Here is a 22,800-nt window from a genome sequence, read left to right on the forward strand (position 1 = left end):
AAGAAAGATGACATTTGGTGCTCACATTTCCCGTGCGCTGGCTGTCCGCGGGAGGGTCAGCGTGCGGAACCTCCCGCAACGAGCCCGGGGCTGCCCAGCAGCTGACTGGGAGTGCACCCTTCCAGGGAACAAAAAGAAAGGCCCAGATAATTAGGGCAAGTTGAACTGCAGGAGGTAGCCAGCTTCTCGGCTGCCTTTTGTATATTCATGACCCAGCTTGATTGATGGAAGGACAGTGTTTGGTGACACTGTCATTTGCAAGTTGAAAGGTAGAGTACAGGCTGGAGCTCTGCTCAGATGTGCCTTAAAGGGTCCTACAATAAGCTCATTTGGATGCTGATGATGTTCGCATCTGCATTTCTTTGTTTCTAACTGTTTCAGGAGGACATCTGTTAATTTGTATAGATTAGCTTGGATGCTTTCATTTAAAAACATCAAATTATGGAGCAGGACTGTTTATTATAAAAGTTTCCAGGAAAGTTTAAACTGATTTGGAAACCATGCAGAGTGTAAGATTTAAAAGCAGAATTAAAAAAAAAAGAGTATTTTTTACATTTACACTCAGCCTCCCCATGCCCAGGAATTAAGACTTGCATTTCTGTTGCAAGTGTTAGCAGAAATATCTGTTGAATTATAAATTTCAGGATAAATGAGGCTTGCCAAATTTCATATCTGCCGGGGAGAGGAGGCCCCCTTTGCTGGACAGTGAAAGCCTTCACGTGCGAAGGGGGGAAGCAAAATGTAATTAATTCAAGAGGGGAAATGCTTTTACTGTGTAATATTTAGCCACATATTTCAAGCATAATGGTGCTTCTGTCAGAGCAGTTGCAGTTTTTGCAGGTACTGTTGTCAGAGGGACAGTGGGCTGGGAGCTGGGGGAGGTTCCACGCTGCAGGTCTGGCTGCCCTCGGTGCAGCAGCTGCTGGCTGGCTCCGTGTGTGCCAGGCTGGTCCCTTCCTGCTGGAGCAGCAGCCAGAGCCCAGAGCCCAGCACAGCCCAGCTCCCAGAGCCCAGCACAGCCCAGCACAGCCCAGCTCCTGGAGCCCAGCACAGCCCAGCTCCCAGAGCCCAGCACAGCCCAGCTCCCAGAGCCCAGCTCCCAGAGCCCAGCACAGCCCAGCTCCTGGAGCCCAGCACAGCCCAGCTCCCAGAGCCCAGCACAGCCCAGCTCCCAGAGCCCAGCTCCCAGAGCCCAGCACAGCCCAGCTCCTGGAGCCCAGCACAGCCCAGCTCCCAGAGCCCACCAGAGCCCAGAGCCCAGCACAGCCCAGCTCCCAGAGCCCACCAGAGCCCAGCACCCAGAGCCCACCAGAACCCAGCACCCAGAGCCCACCAGAGCCCAGCTCCCGGAGCCCAGCACAGCCCAGCTCCTGGAGCCCACCAGAGCCCAGAGCCCAGCCCAGCCCAGCACCCAGAGCCCACCAGAGCCCAGCTCCCGGAGCCCAGCACAGCCCAGCTCCCGGAGCCCACCAGAGCCCAGCACAGCCCAGCACAGCCCAGCTCCCGGAGCCCAGCACAGCCCAGCTCCCAGAGCCCAGCCAGCTCCTGGCCCCCAGACCCCGTGGTGCTGGGCAGGCAGCAGGGACAGGGATGCTCATCCCCACGTGCAGTTCAGTGTTTGGGCCTTGGCAGTGACCTTTCCTCACGTGTGCCCTCCCTGGGCCCTGCCTGTGGCTGCTGTGGCTGTAAAACCTGGGCTTACTCCAGGTGTTTTCAGGAACATTGACTCACACCCCGGCAGGCTCTGCTTTGCCCTTCTGCTCGGCGCTGTCTGCCTCCTTCCCAAGAAACCCTTTGCCATCCTCGGCCCAGAAATATGGGAATTGGGTCAGGTACTGCCCCAGGCTGGGGCAGACTGGCTGCAGGGGCACTCTCCTGCCCGCTCCTCCTTGTGCCCTGCGCCGTGGGGCACAGCCATGCTGGGCTCAGCACTGCTCTGCTATGGATCTGCCTCAACAGCACTTGGGAATTTATGGCTATGACTCCCCTCTTTGTGTTTACTCCAATTAACACATAAATTCTAATTACCCAGGTCATAGGAGCTGGTAGGCCGTAAATGGAGTGGGACATGGCAGAGCTTGGCAGATGCCTGAGTGACAAGGTGGCCAGAGAAAGGGAAATACCAATTTAGGAGGCACCAGCAGTGAGCAGACATGTGGGGCAAGGCCACGGGCACTGGGACAGGGCAAGACCCATTTGTACCTTTGAGGGGTCTTGGCATGGGCTGGGGGAGGGTCGGGGGCAGCCGTCACCCCTCCCAAGCCATGCCCTGGCACGTGTCCCCAGCAAACAGAAATGCCCATCACCCCCAGGCTGGCGGGCACCGGCAGGGTCGGAGGGCGTCCTGCCCGCTCCGCGCCGTGTCCTGGCACGCTGCAGGATCCTGGCAGCCATCCCAACACCGTGTGCGTGCCCTCTGTCAGACCACAGCAGGGAGACCAGCGGAGGGTTTCTGGGGCAGCCAGCACGGTGACAGTGCCCAGGAGCCGCGCTGGGCAGGGGGCAGCCCGGGCAGCTCTGGCACAGCCTGGCACGGCCCCGCAGGCTGCTGGGGGCTGCACGGCCCCTGGGCTGGGGCTGGGTGCTGCCAGGGGCTGCCTGGGGACCACGGCGTGCTGATGCAGGGCGTTATGATCGCACATATGCTGGCTATTAGTGTGCCTTTTATTTAATTTTTTTTTAATACAATCCTACGTTGCTGTTGGCGGTGCAGGCATAATTGCTACCTTGCCTGAATGCAGCTGAGTTTGTAGTTACTCAAGCAGGAGGTTTTTAAAACTGTGAAATAGTTTCTCTTCCTGCATGCCCCCAGATCAGGTAGAAAATGGGGAAAGAACTGCTAAATGATGTATTTAGAAAAAGCTGTTCTACAAGAGTATTTGAAACATTACAGATCTGCCAGAAGGTCCATTAACATAAATGTTTAACTCAGACACACAAACTTATGTACCGAAATGAAAATGTTTCATGCATTAATTTGCTGCAGAAGGTACTAACATAACAATTAGAGCAACATTCTGCCTGCGTACACTTAAATTTCCTGGGGCAGTGTTTCAGTGGTAAGGCAAGCGTTGATGTAGGATCTCCTTGACTCCTGGTGCAACACATCCCAGCACTGCAGTTCGCTCTGCTAAATCAAATTCGTACAGTTTCAAGCCTGGCAGTGAAGGACCTGGGAGGCTGACAGTAATGCACTGTTTTGGGAAGGGGGCCTGGCTTTGGTGCCCCTCTGGCTGCCCATGCTGCTGACATGCCATGTTACCTTGGTGCACTTACAAAGAAACCTGCTTCAGGTTGCTTTGAACGTGGATGGCAGACAGTCACAGCAAAGCAGAGGAAGGCCCAGGGCAGCCAGGTAATGCTGGGCTCATTCCACCGCTGCTCCCAGTTTGTGTGTCAGGACCAGAACCTTTGCTGGGCTCTGGGTTCCCCCTGGCCGTGCCTGGCAGGACGTCCTGCTGTCTCAGAGGGTATTTAGTGCTGAGTTCTCAGCGTGCACACGCTGGCAAAGGTGGCTGGCAGTGTGGGCGCTCCGGGGGCTGCCGTGGCAGGCCGGGCTGTCCTTGGCACGTGGCTGTGTCACTGTCACAGCCCTGCAGAGCCCCTGCGCGGGTGCGGCAGCGCAGCGGCCAGCGCTCCTCCTCCAGCAAACGCTTGTCCTAAACTGAGCACCGTAGAATAAAAATGGAAACATAAAAATAGCAGTTGGAAAGATAAAACAGCATTTATAGTACTAATAAAACCGTTGTGGCTTCCACAGGAAAACATGCTCTGTAACCTAATGCTTACCTGGGAAGACTGTCGAGTTTCGGAGAGTTATAGCTGTTTTTGTAAGAGAAGCACAGAGATTTGCTTCAGGGCTGAGTGATAGATTCTCCTGCCTGGAGCATCCCAGTGTGTTTATACATGGCTTGTATGGCAGCTTTCATAAGACATTTACCCCATGATTTGCGATGAGCTTATGTGTGAATAATTAATGGCAATTAATCCTTAATTACAGTAATTAGGCAAGTCACAGGAAATTAAGCTGCAGCTGGAGAAGACCATGCCTGGGAAGAGAGGATTGGGGGCTGTGTGAATGTGCCATTCACTGACAACATTACGAGGATGAGCAGCATTCAGCAGCTTTGGCATTTCTATTGGCAGCCTTGGGTAGGACAAGAACGCTCAACATTAGCAGCAATCTATAGTTGTCTACAAGAGTTTTTAGTTCAAGTGCCAAAATGTTATGTTGCATATGGTGATTATCTAAGTTTATTGGTTGCCATAATTCAAATGGGTGTAATTGTTTTTGGCTTGATGGTGACATTAGAAACTGAAGCTTTTATGTGTTCATAGGTTCTGCTGGCATCAGCCATGGTTCAACTTCTAGAAACAATCCATCCAGGTTTGCAATTATGGAAACGGATTCTACAAATGGCTGGAAATTAACAGAGAAATTTTCAATGATTAAAAAAAAGACAACAGCAAAACTGGCAGTTTCTTAGTTGAGCAGCTAATTGCTTTATTATTAGCTGCCTTTTCCATTAAAATGAGGTTTGCACGAGGTGCAGTGTGTGCAGAGGCTGCTGTCTGGTCTGGGGAGTGGGACCAAGCAGGACAAAAATGGAAATGCTGGTGGTAAGGGTTCACAGGGGAAAAGCCCACCTGAGGGATCTCCTGTGCTAATCCCAGCCACGCCACTGTACTGGGAAGCGGGTCTGTGCTGGAAGCCTTTTGCCCTGGGCAACCCACAGCGAGGCTGTTTGCAGCTCAAGAACTGCAGCCTTCCCCATCATTAATGTGCAAAGTTTTTAAACCTCATGATTAAACATGTTTCCGTAATTTACTGGGTTTCCAAGTGGCAATGTTTGTGCCAGCAACAATCTGGGGCAGAGCCGTGGAGGGAAGCACACATTAGTATCAATGGAACCTACAAAAAGCAATCAGTAATTTATGAGCTTGTGGAAAAATGCCCACATGTTCTCATCAAATTATAGAGATCCTATAATTTACTCAGTGACTACAAGGTGCACGCTCCCAAACCTGCTGTGGGGTGTTAACCTAACCTCTGATTAGATTGAATCCAAACAACTAATCTGTTAAAGGGTCCTGAATAAACAGGCTATATGGCCAGAGCAGGGTGTTATTCTGGAGTAAGAGGACAACTCCTGAGGAGGTCAGTCAGTTCCACCCTAGAAATCGAAGTGACCTCCTGTAGGGTCAGCTGTGGCTGCAGCACCCAGCCAAAATCCTGCCTGCTCACCTCTGGCACTGCCAGCGTCGAGCGGGGGAGCAGCAGGGAGATCTCTCCTGTTTCAGAGATAAAAGCCTGGAGCCAGATGTTTGCAAGCTCTGTACTTGTTTGTAATATGGAAACATGTAAAAACTTCAGCTCCTTGCATGTGGAATCTAGATCAATTTTTAATTTACTTGTACGCATGGATGACTCATTTGAAAAAGAAAATTGTGGCATCAAAAAAAAAGACATTTCAGGCTGCATAGGTTGCTGCATTTATCTGTTTCTTGTGCACTCTGGAGTGGAAATAAGTCACAGTATCTTAATAATGGTCTTGATTTTATAAATGATTTTTCCCCTTGAAATAAGCAATCCATTCATTTTAATATGTAGAATTGGTTTGCTAGCAGGGCGACAGTTTAAAAAGACTTCCAACTGTGACACAAGTGCAACCATATTGCTTCCTATTACTCGCTAAGGTAGTTGTTTAGAAGAGAGAATGTTCTCCCTGGAAATGTTTAAAGTGCTGTAATTTTATTTAGGATAATGAGGATTTATAACAGTTTTGCCATATGAAAACCTGCCTTCAGACAGAGTGAAATAGGCGGTTGCGGTTACGGCGCGTGAGAGCGGCGTGGGGAGGTGGCTGTGCCTGCCCGGCAGCGTATCCGTCACCGGGCCCAGAACATTCCCCGCCGCCGCGTGGGATAATCCATCACCAGCATGTATGGATTTCTCTGCTTTAATCGCTCTAGACGTTAATTAAAATCCTGTTTTATAGAATATTTTAATTTCGAGATTTGCCCAGCTGTACAGCCTCAGCTCCGTTGTCAGGGTTGCGCCGTCGGATAACAAATGGCTGAATTTAAGCCGAGTCAGGAATTTGGGGGGAATTCCTGGCGGAGTTGGGGGACTTTGGCCGCGGGTGGATCGGGTCTCGGCGCTGTGCTGCCGCTCGGCTCTGCTGGAAGGTCGTTCCTCTGCGTTTATTTTTGTGGTTAGGCCTTTAAAGATTTTTCCCTCATTAAGAACGCTTCCCGTTTATTACCAGTCTCGCTTCCCGGGCAGGATCGGGGCCGGGCACGGGTGCTGAGCAGAACAGTTAATGCCCTGCTCATAAATAGAAAGGAGAAGGAATTGAACTGTTACAGATTTTATCAGATTTTATCTCCTCATGAAAATCTTAGCTCTCAAAACATTTCTAATTTCCCTTATTTGAAGGCTCAAACAGTTTCAAATTACTGCTCGTGGATTGTTCTTGACACCGAGAATGGTAAATTTGAGCTGTGGAAACGCTGGAATGTGTGGTGTGTGCTTTTCCTGAACAAGGGAATTCAACGGGTAAATTACAGTCATTTACTTGGAGTGTAATTTACTGAGAGCCTTTAGGCAAATGCAGGAGAAAGGACAGCAGGACAGGAAAAATAGCTAAAACACGAGCTCTCTCCCCCTCTTTGCATGAAATCCACTCTGCATCCACGTGATGGGGATAATAAAAACTTTCTTATTTAAAATATGTATAATTCTTATTATTTTTTCAATTCATAAGACAGGCATTTGTAAGTACGACAAATTGTGTGATTTTATATCTTGCTAGATTATATACACATCTTCTTAGGCTTGTGCATTTTGCACCTCAGTATCTGCATGCAATCATCCCATATTTGAAATTGATAAAACTGTTAATTTTATGCCTAATAACAGGTCAAGCATATGAAACTGTCATCCTGCTAAGTGGAAATTGCTGTTTTCATCCTATGGAAATATTCAATATTTAATCAATTTTTTAAAAACAAAAATGTTTATTTAATGGAATCTACAATGAAGAGATGCACTTGAGGTTTTATTTGAAATGAGAGCATAGACATCAATACCAGTGTGTGTTTTTTCTTCGTTTAAATGGTAGAAATATGGCAGAGAAGCAGCCGAGGACTTGTAATCTGCAGGTCCAGGGAGGTGCAGGATGATGCTGGGGAAATGTTGTGGCCTGGCTCCTGCGAGGTGGGAATTGCAGAGCAAAGAGCTGTGAGTGGATTTGTGCAGCACGTTGTAATCTGACACTGAAGTTGTGCCCTGCATTCCCCATGTCATAATTGATGGCTAAGGAAAAGCACATGCTATGCTAATCCTTTGTTGGAATAGCTTGTTAAATTGCGGATGCCAATTTAAAATAAACTATGGAATGCCTGTCTGTATTTGAAGGTTTGCAGTCTGCAGTTTTAAACAGTCATTTTAAAGCTGTTTTTCAACTTTATGTTGCATGCACACTGTCTGCCTGTGCACACAAGGTCAGCGTGTTCGCCGCTTTAATAGCCGACCATCAAGAACAAAATCAATGAGCTGCGTGTTTCACACCAGTATCACAAGGGATTTTCCCATTTATAGCGCATTTGTGTACTGATCCTAAGTTTAAATGACAATATTGATGCCCTATTAGAGCCGTGCCGAAACGGACGTTGTGCGGTTCTGCTCGAAGTTGTCTGAGCTCGCTCCCTTCCCAGACTCCTGCTCCACTTTCTGTCCAGCTGCCAAACATAAATAAGCCCGGTGCTGCGGAAGGGGGCCCGGCTCCCCGTCCCTGCCTGCAGCAGGGGAACTCCTTGGCTGCAGCCTTCAGATCCAGATCTTCCGTGGATGCTGCGAGGAGGATTATGAGGCTGTGTCTAAATAATCATCTGCGTGCTGATTACGGAGAATAAAGTGGCATTATTGCTTATGGATGAGGGAAGGCAGCGCTGCCCTGGGAAGATGCAAGTGCCAGTTCTGTGGGAATTTTATGAGTCCTGGTGCGGTGTAATCAGCCGCCGCCGGCTCTGACGGAAGGATAGCTCCTGGTCTGCAGGGGAATAGATCCTGTGCTGCCGAAAGGAAATGTTACTTGTGCAGAAGAAAATGATTTAATGTTGGTAGAAGGGTTATTCATTTATAAGGGATTAAAAATGACTTCAATATAATACCTTTAATTTGTAATAATGGTCTGCAGGGCTGTTTCCTGTCTAAAATAAACCGTTTGACTGGCATGTTCGTTTGATCCGTTCAGGACTATGGGATATTAGAGGGATAAAGGTATTCTTTTCAGTTATTGTAAATTCGGTTAAAGCAGGGAGGGCCTGGCTGGCAGGGAGGTGTCAGGCCACCCGTGGCCCACGCCTGACCCTGGGGCAGGGGATGCTGCTCCTGCCTGGGCTGGGGCAGGACTCGGGCACAGCTGCTGCTGGAACTGCTTTCATGGCAGCAAAGCAAGGAGTCAGAGGCCTGGCTGTGCAGAATGCCTGAGGCTTGGAGGGACGGCAGGCAGGAAAAGCAGCATGAAGGGGGCTTGGAGGGACTGCAGGCAGGAAAAGCAGCACGAAGGGGGCTTGGAGGGACTGCAGGCAGGAAAAGCAGCACGAAGGGAACCCTTCTGCTCGTGACCAGCCGTGTCCTCCTGCGGAGCAGAGGTGGGTGACGCCTGCAGCCCACACCCAGCAGCTGACCTCGTGCTGCCTCGTGCCTCCTCTCACACGTCTCCTCCGAGGGCCCCTTTGGGGTGGCTGCACTCATTCTGGGCACAAATCCCGAGCACAGGGACTGTGGCTGTGCTGCACCCAGTCCAAAGGCACGTGGGAGACAGGAGCTGCCCCCAGAGCAGCTGGGTGTCCCCTGGCAGGGCTCGGTTTGTCTGCTCCCTGGGAAGTAAACAAGTGGAGAACCAGCTTGCTCACATTCGGCAGACGGGTGTTGTCAGTTTTTAGCACTAAAACAGATTTCACTATTTTGATTCTTGTTTTGTGAAAGTTACAGGTATTGGGGATGAGCAGGAAATCCCCACTTTCTAGATAAAAAAGACTTCAAGGTTCCAGCCTTTACAGACAGATCAAAAGGGTGACCCAGAGTCTCCAACACAGGAGAGCAGATAACCAGGGTCCATATTTAATGCTGCTAAAATTCTTGTACTTTTTGAATTAACATGATGTGAGGAGAAGGAGGCAAGAGCCTGACGGGTATTTTCATGAACTGTGGCATTAGCAGCTGGGTAAAGGGCAGCAGCATTCTCAGAAGGTCCAAATAGTGCTGGTGTGCCTGGGAGCAGAAAGCAATAATGGAAGACAATGCAGAAATCCCCAAATTCCAGAAAGAAACATACCAAGAGGTGTATTTTTCAGTGTAACTACAGACTTTCAGTGTAGCTAAAGAATAAGCAGCAAAGCAAATAAACATATAGTGCTTGTGAATTTCCTTTTGTTCCAGATCAAAAATACAAAGCAGAGCTCTGTCTGCTAGTGAGATACAGGCAGGATTAATCTGAATAAACATTTCTAGTGTGGCTGTTGTGGAAAAAAGGCATGTGCTGCTTGCAAGGCTGGGTACAAAGTGCTGAGAGCAGGGCAGGATCTTGCCCTCCCGCTTTAAAATCGCGTGTATTTAGTGCAGAACTGCTGTCTGCTTTACTGGGAAAGAAAAAAAAAAACCAACAGAGCCAATTTTGATTGGAACAGGCAGGATTAAAATGCAGGATTATCCCTGCAAAGGCTATATCGGGTAGGCAGCTCAGTGACCTTTTTGAGGAGCGAGCATGTGTGGAGCTCGCAGGGACAAATCCTCGTGCTGCGGCCTTCGGGGCGCGGGGACACGCACGGGAGCTGCCCGCCTCACCTGGCACCCGCACGGCTCCGTGTGTGCACATGTGTGCACATGCAACTCCAGCGCTCAGCCCAGACGGCCTCTTTGTATGAATGTGTGCCTGCAAATAACGTTCCTATAGGTTCAGGTGATATAAATAATGTATGTGGAGAAGCTCATAAATGTAAGCTCGAATTTTCCTCAGTAGTTTTTGTTCTCAATCACCTTGATGAAACAATCTTGAAGGCGCTCTCCTTTCCGTGGCATTTGGAATGAGTCCCTGACAGGCTGATTTTCCACCCCTGTTGTGATGCTGCTTTCTCTAGTTAATATTCCTCTGTAAGTGTCGTACCAAAGTAAACCAAAGGAGCCCGGCTCATGACACTAAGGCTGCATTTGCATTAATTATGCAGTCAGGGCTGGTGAGAAAATGCTGTCACAGAGAGAGAGGCAGTAAATGAGAACCCTCCGAGTGCGCCTGAATGAAGAGCATTAAGTTCATTTACATGGGCGCAGGCCGCGAGGCTGGCAGGGAACAATGGCTTTGCTCTTGTCGCTCGCCGCCGTATTGTTCTGCGGCTTAATGACTCCCCGGCAGAGTGGGTGCGCTCACAAAGACACAGCCGCGATCCCTCCGGTATTAATAACGGCAGTAATAATTAATAATATCCCTCTAATCGGGAAGCTCACGGCGCCCAGGCACCGCTGAGGCCCTGCCCGGCGGGGAGGCTGCGGCCAGGCCGCTGCCCCGGGCGGGGACAGGCCCGGCCCTGCCCGGGGACACAGCGAGCCCTGCCCGGGGACACAGCGAGCCCTGCCCGGGGACACCACCCAGCCCTGCCCGGGGACACAGCGAGCCCTGCCCGGAGACAGGCCCGGCCCTGCCCGGGGCCACAGCGAGCCCTGCCCGGCCCCGGCATGGCGGGGCCTGCCTGGCGGGGTCTGTGGGACTGCAGGGCCAGGCTCTGCCGGAGAAGAGCAGGGATCTGTTAATTTGTTTATTGACAGGGATATTTGGTCTGTTTCCAGCGTCCAGTGCTTTAGTGGTGCGGCAGGATCGCTCCTCGTGGTGCCCGAGGATGGCTGCAGATGGGTCACTGCGTTTTGGCCTCTCCCTCGCCCGCGGGTGGGTGACACCGGGGGTCTGCACAGACCCACCCGGAGATGGCAGACTCCCTTCGTTAACACACAAATCAGGGAGAACTGCATACTTGTGAAAATATTAACCGGACATGGCGCTGAGTAAACTGGAGCTGAGGGTTTCATGAGAATCCCAATGCTGCTTTGATCTCGCCATGCTCAGAGCCATCAGAAACCTCTCCAGATCCTCCTCCTGCCTCTGTGCATGTGGACATCATGCTTGTTGTGGAGTGAATGCAAAATGTGTGACCCGTACAGAGATGACCATCTATAAAGATGAGGAGAAATATTAATACATATGTAAAAATTTAAACGTGAGCAAATGTTGATCCTCTTATACAAAAGATTAATCTCCCAATATTATATTGTGATGCAATAGTTTGGGGCAATTTTCATCGAAATGTGGAGGTTTCTTTTAAAGTTCAAAACTTGTTGTCATCTCTGTTTATCTTCAAGACTTCCAGACACTTTAAACTATGCTTTAAATAAGTGACTATTTTTATTCATATGCTGACAAAATTTTCCTCGGAATGATTTATATTTCAATAATAGTTTAAATTATGTTTTGCATCCCGTCCTTTGATGTCATGCAGGAAGTGTCATCGCAAGATAAACTTTCACATCTGAGAGTCAATAAATTGTGCTTAGGTAGTCTAATGAAAATATTGTGAATGGCTGTATGGAGCTCTATCCAGTACAGCCAAGCAGCACAGATACATGTAGATATTTAACAAAGGGCTGTGTTTGATCTCACGGTGTCATTGGCTTTGACACCATGGCACGGTACCAGTTTACAGTGATACGAATCCTATAATACTATATCATGCTTTTATCCACTAAATAAAAACCTGCCCTATGTTTTATTACAAAGTAGGTGGCCTGGAGGAAAAATATATGTATTCTTTCCTTTTGGAATAAAATATGCATTTGGGCTTCTCATTTCATCTCCAATCTGTGTTATTCCTTAAAAATGCAGAACTGCCTGAAGTCCTCTTTAATATTTAATTCAACAACTTTTTAATCTGTCATTATGCTGTGATGAAGTAAGCATCAAGTGTCGCTGAAAAAGATTAAATTATACTTGGAAATAGGAATTGAAATGATTTAGGGTTGGAGGCTGAATATTTGCTTTGCACAAGTAATAATAGTGGGAGCTTGGGTGAGGCACGGGTTTGGATCTGGCTCTAATGCCTCTGCCGATCCCCTCTCCCTGGTGGCTGCCCCTTGATTTACTCTGGCACTGCCAAACTTGATTTGATTTAAATGGAGGTAGGAAGTGCAAATTACACACTACAATACATTAATTACTCTTTGGTGCTCCTTGCACGGATTTTCTTTTTCTCTGTAAACATCATAAACACTGATGCAGCAACCCAATGGACAGCCGCTCTGAGCTGCCTGATGATTTCTTGTTAGCAGGCTTATCTTCAAATGGAAAAGCAGGAATATTTGATATCTACCTCTGGAAGAATGGATGATGTGAAACAGAGGAACACTTTTTCCTCTCCATTCATGAGGGGGCTGGTGCCAGCTTCATCCAATTCCTTAACTTGGGTTTCACTCTCCCTATTTTGATGTCACCTTTGGGTTTCTCTGCCGTGTTCTGGAGAGAAAGGGAAGACAATATCACACTGAAGGGCAATGTCACATGAAAGAGCAGTATCCCATCACAGCTGTGAACCTCAGAGACCCAGGTTCCAAATCTGCTTCACGTGGAGCCACAGCAGCAGTGCTTGTGTCCTGCTCTGGTCCGTGTGTGCCAGGGGCCTCGTCGGGGTTTGGCTCTGCTGGGCACCACTCCCGCCTCTGGGAGGGCTCAGCCCCCGGCAGGAGGGAAGGTCCGTGCTGCTTGGGCAGGGCCCCTGGTGATGCTGGGCACCTCAGCACCCTCCCACATGGCAGCTACTTCCCGTTACAAAGAATAAAGATAATTTTGGAGTGTGGTGAGTTTTCCAAGGAAGATTATCCTAGCAGCTCTAACAGCAGCGCCTGACAGAGGAGAAGCTGTCTCCAAGCATAGCTTTTCCTTCGGTCTGAGGGAGAAGTGTCAGATTGTAGGAACACTGTGGGAATTCCTTTAATGGCTGCCTGAATGACATGGAAGTGCTGTCTGCACTAGTGCGAGGTCTAGTCAGAGTTCAATGCACTCGGCAGTCCCACGCCAGAAACGGCCCCACAGTATTTGTTTACAGTTCTGGCAAAACCTCCTTCTTCTACAGCAAGTAGTAAAAAAGCCTCCATTCCCTCCTAGCCAATGCATTATTTATAATTATTCTCCCTTCCTTGTAGAAATGTGAGTATCTATATAAATAATTGATTGCAATTATTAATTGGGGAACGTGCAGTATTTTTACAGCACTCGTGTTCCCTCGCGGAGCTCCGAGCGCTCCGGCGGCTCCGGGTCCCTCTGTCCCAGGGCAGATGCCCCAGCCCAGGAGGGTGTCCCCGGGGTGGAGGGGCTGGGGCAGGAGTGTGCCCAGCGGGGGCACGGCTGGTGTCCCCTGTGCTGGCCCGGGGCTGTCCGTGGCCGCTCTGGGCTTGTGCAAAGGTGAATTTTGTCTGACAGGGACAGAAGTTTTTTCTAGTCTAGAGAGATGTATAACCTCTGTCAGAGGAGCAGCCTGCTCTGTGCTGCTGTAGAGCCAAGCACCTTTTAACCTCTTCAGACTGTAAATTCTGAGCAGTTGATATTTGAGTGTAATTCCTCTCCAACTGGCATTATTATTTGATTGCAATGAATTACCTTTTTTAAAAAAATCATAAGTATAAATTCACTTGACTGATCCTGCAAATTATTTATGATGTAGTGTTTTGGTCTAGGATAACCTTTTAAAATAAATCAGTTTTTCAATAATAGTTCAATGTTTGCCCACCTAATGGTGTTCCCATTAAGATCTGCATTTGTCACCAACCTGCCTTTTCTGCCTGTGCAGGAGACAAGTCACCGCCCCTAAACCCACTCTGCTTGTAGGGTAAAGTAAATGCATGTCTTTGTAGGAGAATAAATAAAAAGAGCAAGCTGAGTCAATAAGCGGGTTCAATTCCTGCCTGCAGCCATGGCGGACAGCTCATTTGGTAGATGTGGGTGTTTTGTTTACATTTATAATGCAGCTTTATTTAATGCTGACAGATATAGCTTGTGGCAAATGATAGTCAGAATGTATGAGCAGTCATAATGCTTCTGTCTTCTTATAGTGTGCTGCTGAAAATAAGCAGTTCACCTCTGTTTTTATTGAGGAAAGGATATGAGACAGCTATAGCTTCGCGAGGCTATTTATTGAGTTGTTTTACTAGCTGTGAACATGCCGCTTTATAGCAGTTGTGAAAATGGACTTTGCTAGTGTGTGGGAAAGGAAATAACATTGCAGTATACAAGGGTAGTAAAAAAACCCTCTATAAATAATTTTTCAGACTGAAGAATATTCTCATTTAAACAGCTAGAGAGCCTGGTGATTTTTGCCAGCTGCCAGCTCTTCCCGGGATGGCATTGGGTTAAAATTGCTCCATCAAATGCTATTAATATTTTAATGTCAAAAAATAAAATTTGGATGAGCCGTTTTGAGCTGAGGTGTTCAAGAGCTTTGTAGGGAAGTTTGTGTTGCTGAGTTCTGTGTATTCACACCCACCCATGTGTCATAGCTCAGTGTGATCCTTAGCCCTGCAGGGCTGCGAGGAAGGAGCCTGGCAGTGCAGGTTCAGGGTGTCTGCCTCTACCTGTGCAGGTGAGCACTGGCCCTGCTCTGCTGCTGCCAGCCACTGAGCCCCTGCTGGTGTGAGTCTCAAACGTGTGACCCACGGTCTTACGCATGAGGCAGGATTTCAGATCAATGCCTTTTCTGGTTTTATTCCCATGTTCAGCAGCAGCACTGAGGGGCACAAATCATTTTCATGTATGCAAAAATAATTTCGAAAATGGTATTAGTCTCAGCAGGTGAGGCCTTTTGTTTCTTCCATGTTTATGTACAAATTCCTAGGGAACAGTAAATATTAAATTGAAATAACCCTCCCTTATTATTACACAGCCAAAGATTCAATTTAATTCTCTTCAGATAAGGTTTTTCTGGACACGTATTTGCAATTGCCTGTCCTGTAAATACAGTTCAGACTGTAGCCAGGGGCTCCTTCCGCCTGCCTTTTCTGCAGGAAAGGCAGCGTATTTCTGTGCTTTTGGATTTTTTTGGATGCAGACACCTTCCTTCTCACTCTCATTATGTTTATGGATGACAGGAGTGCAGTAAAATGTCCCCTTTCCCCCTTAACTGGACAGAGAAATGGGTTAATCTCTCCACAGAGCCATTCCTCTCCTTCACCACCTGTTTCCAAATCCCAGTTGTCAAAGGAAGAAAAATCCATAGCCTGGTGTGGGCTTGAGGACTGCGGGGATGGCGAAGCCCTGGCACGCCCCTCACGCAGGGGTGCCATGAGGAGGGATCTGCTCGGTGTGTTTGGTCGGAGCTGGCAGTGTGACAGCCCTGGGAATGGCCCTGCTGAGGCTCACAGTCCACGGCCACCCAGGCTCCCACCCTGTGGAGCTGGCACAGGATGCCTTCTCCTGGGGAGCACAAGGGCATTCAACCCTGTGCTCTCCTCCTCTGATAAAATACCCTGGAGGTTATTCAGAGGTGAGATATAATCAGCCAAAATTTTACATTTTATTCTTTACACTCCAGAATTAATTTCATTTTTATGAAAATAAATACATGGTCTAGCTCTCCTAATAAGACTATCTCTGTGGTGTTTAAGTAATAATCATTTATTGTTTAAATACAGTAGAGGCTGTAACAAAATGCTGTCAAGAGCCATCACACTCATTAACCTGCCAGCTAATTAGCCTCCTCCTGCCTGATTGCTGACAAGTTCTTCAATCTGAACCTATCACTGTTGTGTCAGCGCTGAAGCACCAAGCGAAGTGGAGGAGGGCTCCATTAGATGTTTGCGAACAAAGTCTGTGCATTAAAGGTTTGTTTTCTGCACTCCAACAAATGTTACAGCATTAATATTCGCAGCTATAATTAAATTGGCAACTCTTAATTATGGTAATTAGTGCATTAACCATGTCTTGCCTGGCGTCGCTCGCAGGCGAAGCTCAGGGATGGAGGAGGAAAGCCAAGACGTGCCCATTTCCCAGCAGGGCTGCCATGCCAGGGGGCACAGCCTCTGCCCCCGGGGCTCCAGCTCGCCGTAGGGCAGAGCCGGGGAGAGGAGGAAAAGCTGGGATGTGTTGGCACTGAACACTTGTACTCATGTTAAGGAAGCACCTATGGAAACAGAATGGATGTGGACATCCCCGCCGGTAACCGGGTTGTCAGTGTTTGGTTGGGTAGAAGTGCTTTGGAAGGGCAGAGCACGATGCCCTTCCTGTGTCTCCCAGACTCTAATCACTTGCCTGAATTTTCACTCCTGGAGAACTCAGGAAATGAGCATTTTCAATCCCAGTTGGCTGCCTTTGAACTGATGTTCATGTGACAAAACCAACCTGTGAATCACGATAATTTGCATTAGTGCCCTGGAGTTTGGAGAGCTCCAGCAGCAGCTGGCAAAGGCTGCACGTCCCTGGTGCCATGCAGGGCCACCCAAGGGACCTGCAGATGAAGCTGCTCTTTCAGATCCCCAGTTTCTATCCATAGCCTTGAGACACTGTGCTTGGAAAAGACACAGCCTGCTTTTGGTGTGGGATGTGAGAACTGGCTGCACTGGTGCCTCGGGGTTGGTGGGAAATAGCTGCCAACATGTTTTTGAGGTCTTCGGTTCTAGTGCTCTTTAGCCAAGACTCCTTGGGACTTTGTGGTGGGACCTGAGTACCACAGTCTTACCTTCTGAAGAAACTGAGGCACAAGGATTTGGTTTGTCAGCTCCTGCTTAGCTCTCCCCTCCTTTGTCTGGTATCCCAGTATGTTTTGGAGTTCACCAGCCATGAGTCCAGATAATTCCTGTTCTGCTATTCTGGCCGTGCTGGGAACGTTTGGAAATCACAGCAAGGTCAGTGCTAAATGCTAAACAGCCAGTGCGTAAAGGTCTGGTGCTCATCTGAGCTAAACTGGAGACATAAAGATAGATAAATGTGAGTGCAGCTCCCAGCACTGAGGGTAAACGGCCCCAGTGAGGCTGGCAGGAGGCTCAGAGGGCCCTTGGTGCACCTGCAGGTGCTGCAGGTTCCTGTGCATGCAGCCACGCCGGGGCAGAGCCAGCAGCTCTGCTGGGGTTGTGCCACAGGACCCTTCCAGTCAGCCCTGAACCTCTCTCCCAGCTTCTCCCCTCTTCCAGGGGAAGGGAAGCTCTGCCTGATGGCTCTGTGCAAGGCAGCAGCTATTCAGGGGCAGCGATTCTTGCTACTTTCAAAGGGGGAAAAAGTGTTACCTTGATATGTGCTCTTTTTTTTCCCCTAGTGCATAATAATTCCATATGTATATAGGAAAAAGGAAGATAACCCAAGGCGAATTTAATTTCAGATTGGGTTTTTGCTTAATGTATTATTCATAGTATTATTTATATCATCACTTAGACATATCCCTGGCAATAAACTGAAAACTTAACTTTAACAATATCGGGCACCTCTGTTTTGGGGCCATGGTGGGCTGGGAGCCTTTGGCTCCTCTTCATCACATGCGAGGGTTTAATAAAGGCTGCGGGGTGGGGGAGGGTGTTTAATGAGGGGCTTGCAGGGGGGTTGTTTGGCAGCTTTTTTATTCCCCCCAACATTTTTGCTGCATGACCTGGTTTTGCATTTTTCTGCATCTATGTTCATCTAATTAGGATGTTCTAAAAAGACCTGGACCACTTATTGTACAGAACTGTAGCCTGTGGGTATTTAATAAGGAGCTTTCAGTGGTACATTTGCATCTTTTGCTCCGGGTCTGAATAGCGAATTACCTTAAAGATCATTAGAAGCGCTGCTGCATTGTTAAAACCAGGCCACGGTATTCTAATGACAGTTTAAAACTTGAGGCGTTCCCTCTGCCGCGGCTCACCCGGCATAATTGCGTGTGCACGGGTGACCCTGTGCAGACGGCGGCTCTCGGCAGCGATCCCGGCAGCGCGGGCAGGTGCGCTCCCACCCAGGGCCCGCACCTCGGACAGCGCTGGGGACAGCGAGCCCGGCTTGTCCTGTGCCCTGCGGCTGGGGACAGCGAGCCCGGCTTGTCCTGTGCCCTGCGGCTGGGGACAGCGAGCCCGGCTTGTCCTGTGCCCTGCGGCTGGGGACAGCGAGCCCGGCTTGTCCTGTGCGCCCTCCGGCTGGGGACAGCGAGCCCGGCTTGTCCTGTGCCCTGCGGCTGGGGACAGCGAGCCCGGCTTGTCCTGTGCCCTGCTGCGGCTGGGGACAGCGAGCCCGGCTTGTCCTGTGTGCCCTGCGGCTGGGGACAGCGAGCCCGGCTTGTCCTGTGTGCCCTGCGGCTCGGGACAGCGAGCCGGGCTTGTCCTGTGTGCCCTGCGGCTGGGGACAGCGAGCCGGGCTTGTCCTGTGCGCCCTGCGCCTGGGGACAGCGAGCCCGGCTTGTCCTGTGCGCCCTGCGCCTCGGGACAGCGAGCCCGGCTTGTCCTGTGTGCCCTGCGCCTCGGGACAGCGAGCCCGGCTTGTCCTGTGTGCCCTGCGCCTGGGGACAGCGAGCCCGGCTTGTCCTGTGTGCCCTGCGCCTGGGGACAGCGAGCCCGGCTTGTCCTGTGCCCTGCGGCTGGGGACAGCGAGCCGGGCTGTCCCCTCCGCCCTGTCCCCAGCACTGGCACTGCTCTGTGCCCCCAAAGCCCCGCCACCCATGGGCCGTGGAGTTTGGGGAGGGGACAGGACAGGCTGAGCGCAGGGTCAGCCCCAGGGAGCAGCGCGGGTGGCCGAGCCCTTTGTGCGACCTTGGGCTGCTTTGCCCGGTTCCTCCTTCCCAAATGCATTCCTCTCTCTGTCTGGCCCCTGTGGTTCCTCTTTCCACAGCACATTTTGTGGAGCTCGTGGGCGTTGTGGCTGCCCAGATCTTAGGACAGAACTGGGAGAGGTTTCCCACAGCGGCTTTCACACTGTGTGTGCCAGCTGAGTGACGGTGCTGACCAGGGCTGAGCACTCCTCCTGCTCCGTGTCCCTGCCTGGGCAATGCCAGTGCTGTGTCCACCAGTGGACAAGCCTGTGCCGTGTTTGGCATTTCCCACCTTCTGGCTATTCCTTCCTGGCTGTGGAAGTGATGCCAAGCCGAATCCAGCTGGGTGCTCTGGGAGTCCATGCCCAGGACCAGGGGGTTTGTGCAGCCCAGGGAGCCCCGTGCTGCCTTCCCTTCACCCTCCCTGGGTGCTGCCAGGCCCAGGAACCGAGCTCCCCTTTGTGCTAAGGGTGCTGCTTTCCCTGGGGCTGCCAGCCCTTCTTGCTGAGGAAATCAGTGCTGGTGGGGCAGCCAGGCTCTGAGGGAGTCTCATGCTGAGGAATTACGTGAAGAAATGGGGGACCTCCAGGTGAACGCGCTGCTTGGGCAGGTGAATGGTTTTAGGTGGTTAAAACTGCCACGAGTAGGCTGGTGATTTGGTGGAGAAGCTGTTTGTGCAGGGAAGAATTTCTCTTTAAAAAATTCAGTGTAACCAGCATTATTTTTTTCCTCTGGGATCCCAGACAATGAATGCACAGGCCTGTTCATTAATATCAGTTGTCTTCTGCAGGGAGTATCCAGATTTGTCGTGCCAGGTTTTAAATTTTTAATGTATTACCAGTTCTTACGCGGAGCAGGCCTTTTCTTTGTTCTTTTTTACACTAATACTGTTTTGTATTCAGCCTCGCGCTCAACTGATGCATCTCTCGGTGTCCCTTGTAAAAGCTCTCCCCTTATCAGCCCTGTTAGGTCTGACAAAGTCTGTCTTTGTGAGTTCCCGCAAATGTTCGTGTCCAATTTTCTTTTCAGAAGAGTGGGGTGGGTGTTTGAACAGTAATTGCTCTATGCAAATCCGCGGCTGCTTTGGCGACGCCGGTGCTGCCAATCCGCGGTGCGGGACCCGGTGCGGGGCGTGGGTCACAGCACAGCCTGGGGAGAGGTGGCCAGAGGGGACCAGCGGGGACCAACGATGGCCAGAGGTGACCAACAATGGCCAGAGGGGACCAGCAGGGACCAGCAGTGACCAGCAGTGACCAATGATGGCCAGTGGGGACCAGCGGGGACGAGCGGTGGCCAGTGGTGGCCAGCGGTGACCAGCAGTGACCAGCAGTGCCTCGGAGCTGAAGGGGCACTGGGGCCACCAGGGCCATCCCCTGCTCTCCCCCATCAGTTCCCTGAGGGGAATCTCCCCAGGATTTTCCCGGTTCTGCCCCGATCCAGAGCTCCCGTTTCAGCCTGTGCCCTCTCCGGCCGGGCTGGGCCCAGGCTTTGCTGCCCGGCCGTGCCTGGAAGTCCCCTCAGTGAAGTCCCCCCAGTGAAGTCCCCCCAGTGAAGTCCCCTCCCATGAAGTCCCCCCAGTGAAGTCCCCTCAGTGAAGTGCCCCCAGTGAAGTCCCCTCCCATGAAGTCCCCCCAGTGAAGTGCCCCCAGTGAAGTGCCCCCAGTGAAGTCCCCCCAGTGAAGTCCCCCCAGTGAAGTGCCCCCAGTGAAGTCCCCCCAGTGAAGTGCCCCCAGTGAAGTCCCCCCAGTGAAGTCCCCCCAGTGAAGTGCCCCCAGTGAAGTCCCCCCAGTGAAGTCCCCCCAGTGAAGTGCCCCCAGTGAAGTCCCCCCAGTGAAGTCCCCCCAGTGAAGTCCTCTCAGTGAAGTCCCCTCAGTGAAGTCCCCCCAGTGAAGTCCCCCCAGTGAAGTGCCCTCAGTGAAGTCCCCCCAGTGAAGTCCCCTCAGTGAAGTCCCCCCAGTGAAGTCCCCTCAGTGAAGTCCCCTCAGTGAAGTCCCCCCAGTGAAGTCCCCTCAGTGAAGTCCCCTCAGTGAAGTCCCCCCAGTGAAGTCCCCTCCCATGAAGTCCCCTCAGTGAAGTCCCCCCAGTGAAGTCCCCCCAGTGAAGTCCCCCCAGTGAAGTCCCCTCCCATGAAGTCCCCTCAGTGAAGTCCCCTCAGTGAAGTCCCCTCAGTGAAGTCCCCTCCCGTGCTGTGCACAGCCCTCAGGCACGTTCCGGGCTGCTGTCGAGTCGAACCAGACCAAGCGATTTGCATGACAGACTGTAACTCTTAAAAATCCTGCTCGTAAACATAAATAATTAATCACATTATAGTTTTTATCATGCTTTTCCTTCCTAGCAGTATTAATAAGTAGCTCATCTTCTAGCAACACCTGTTAAACCCAAAGCTGTCAGTCTTTATTTTCCCTAGAGAGCCAGGGAAAAATTTGTTATGCAATAATTTCTCTTTTACTTTATGCTGTGACTTCGGTGTGTTTTGTGTTGATCTGTGTGTACACAATGTGTGAGAATTGTCTCTGTTATTTGCTGCTTTGTGCACACGCTACCCTGCCTGGGATGGCACGGGGGGTCCTGGCTGCTCCCCTGAAGGCACCATCACACTCCTCATGCAGGCCAGGTCACTGGGAGCCCTGTGAGGGGCACTGGTGGTGGCTCAGTGTGGCCACCACGTTGCCTGGCTGCACTCCTGCACCCTGACCCAGCATCCCAGGAGCCACCAGCACCTGGAGAACCTTTATTTCCACTTATTTCCCTCGTACATCGACGTGTGCTGCCAGTGCCTGCTCAGAGACCCCTTGGGACCCCCCAGACAGAGGGGGTCAGTCAGGATCAGCTGCTGCCCATCCCCTCTGCTCTGGTCACTGCCCTTTTGCCCCTGTGCCCAGGGACCCGTCCTGGGGACAGCCACAGCCTGTGCCCTCCCCAGCTGCCATTTCCCCGTGGCTCTGGCTCGTGGCTGAGGTCCCAGTGACTCTCTGGGTGCTTTGCAGTGGCTGTGAGGGCTGGGTGGGCTGGGTGGGCTGGGTGGGGGCAGCCCAGCAGTGCCTGCCACTGGGGCTGCAGCTGCTCCTGGCTGCTCCAGCTCCAGCCTTGGGACAGGATGCCGTGCACAGCTGCACATGCATCCCCCTTGCACCACAGGCAGGGGTCACAGCTCTCACCCCCTGTGCTGCTCCGTTTGCCCTTTTGGGGCCGGGTCTCTCAGCTGGGGCACTGCCATGTCCCCGTCACTCCCCGTGCCTGTGGCAGTGCCAGCGCTGCCTGGGGCGTGGGGAAGGGACTTTGTGGGGCCCTGCTCCATCTGCACGGCCTGCCCCTCTCCTCTTCCTCGGGTTACAGCACTGGAATTCCAATCTCGTGCTCATGCAAAGAGGACTGCAATAAATCTTGCAGTCAGCATTAGATATTGTTTGTTTTAGCTGCCTTGCACTTCATGTTTCCCCTTTTAAGGCAGAGCCATTCCGAAAGGTTAGATTCACAGTTAGTGGCGCTTTAGCTCTCCCTTTTGAATCAGTGAGGTTGCCGTTTTATTGCTCTCTGACTTGCACTTCAGTGATGAGAGTAAACTAGCATCAGATTAAAGGTCAGCAAATCCCATCAAAGAGAGGAATATTAGGGGCACAGATAGTTGGAGAGGCAGCACACCACTGGGTATTGACAGGGTGATTCCAGGGTATCACTCAGCAGAATTATAGCTGCCCAGAGAGTCAGTACTGCTTTAATGAGCCTGTGTGAAGAGGAAGAGGGTGGATTTATGTAGTTCCTCATAATTTTCTGTAGAGACTGTTATTGCAGACATTCTGTGGAGTGTTCTGGTCTTTCATTTAATTCAAAGGTCCTGGAGCTTTTCCATCCAAAGATTCCTTTCTGTTAGCTCAAATCAAAGCTGACATCTCTGCCTCTGCCACCTGAAGCAGTGGCTCAGGGAAGGGCTGTTCCTAGCAGCTTCCAGGTCCTCTATGCAGGTAATCCAATCTGTAGGGCTGAGCAGGGGCCTTGCTG

At 50.8% G+C, this 22,800-nt stretch overlaps 1 protein-coding gene and 1 long non-coding RNA gene across 7 annotated transcripts in view; one reads left to right on the forward strand and one right to left on the reverse strand.

Moving 5' to 3' along the window:
* PBX3 (PBX homeobox 3) overlaps nt 1–22,800 on the forward strand; it is a 102,052-nt gene that overhangs the window by 52,851 nt on the left and 26,401 nt on the right. The gene's annotated exons all lie outside the window — the stretch shown is intronic.
* LOC135283094 (uncharacterized) lies at nt 7,000–10,182 on the reverse strand. Its single transcript, XR_010348983.1, has 2 exons — nt 10,046–10,182; nt 7,000–8,886 (listed from the first exon to the last, which is right to left on the reverse strand). It is a non-coding gene; the product is annotated as an uncharacterized LOC135283094 (long non-coding RNA).

This window comes from Passer domesticus, chromosome 18, assembly GCF_036417665.1.
Source record: "Passer domesticus isolate bPasDom1 chromosome 18, bPasDom1.hap1, whole genome shotgun sequence".
Lineage (NCBI taxonomy): Eukaryota > Metazoa > Chordata > Aves > Passeriformes > Passeridae > Passer > Passer domesticus.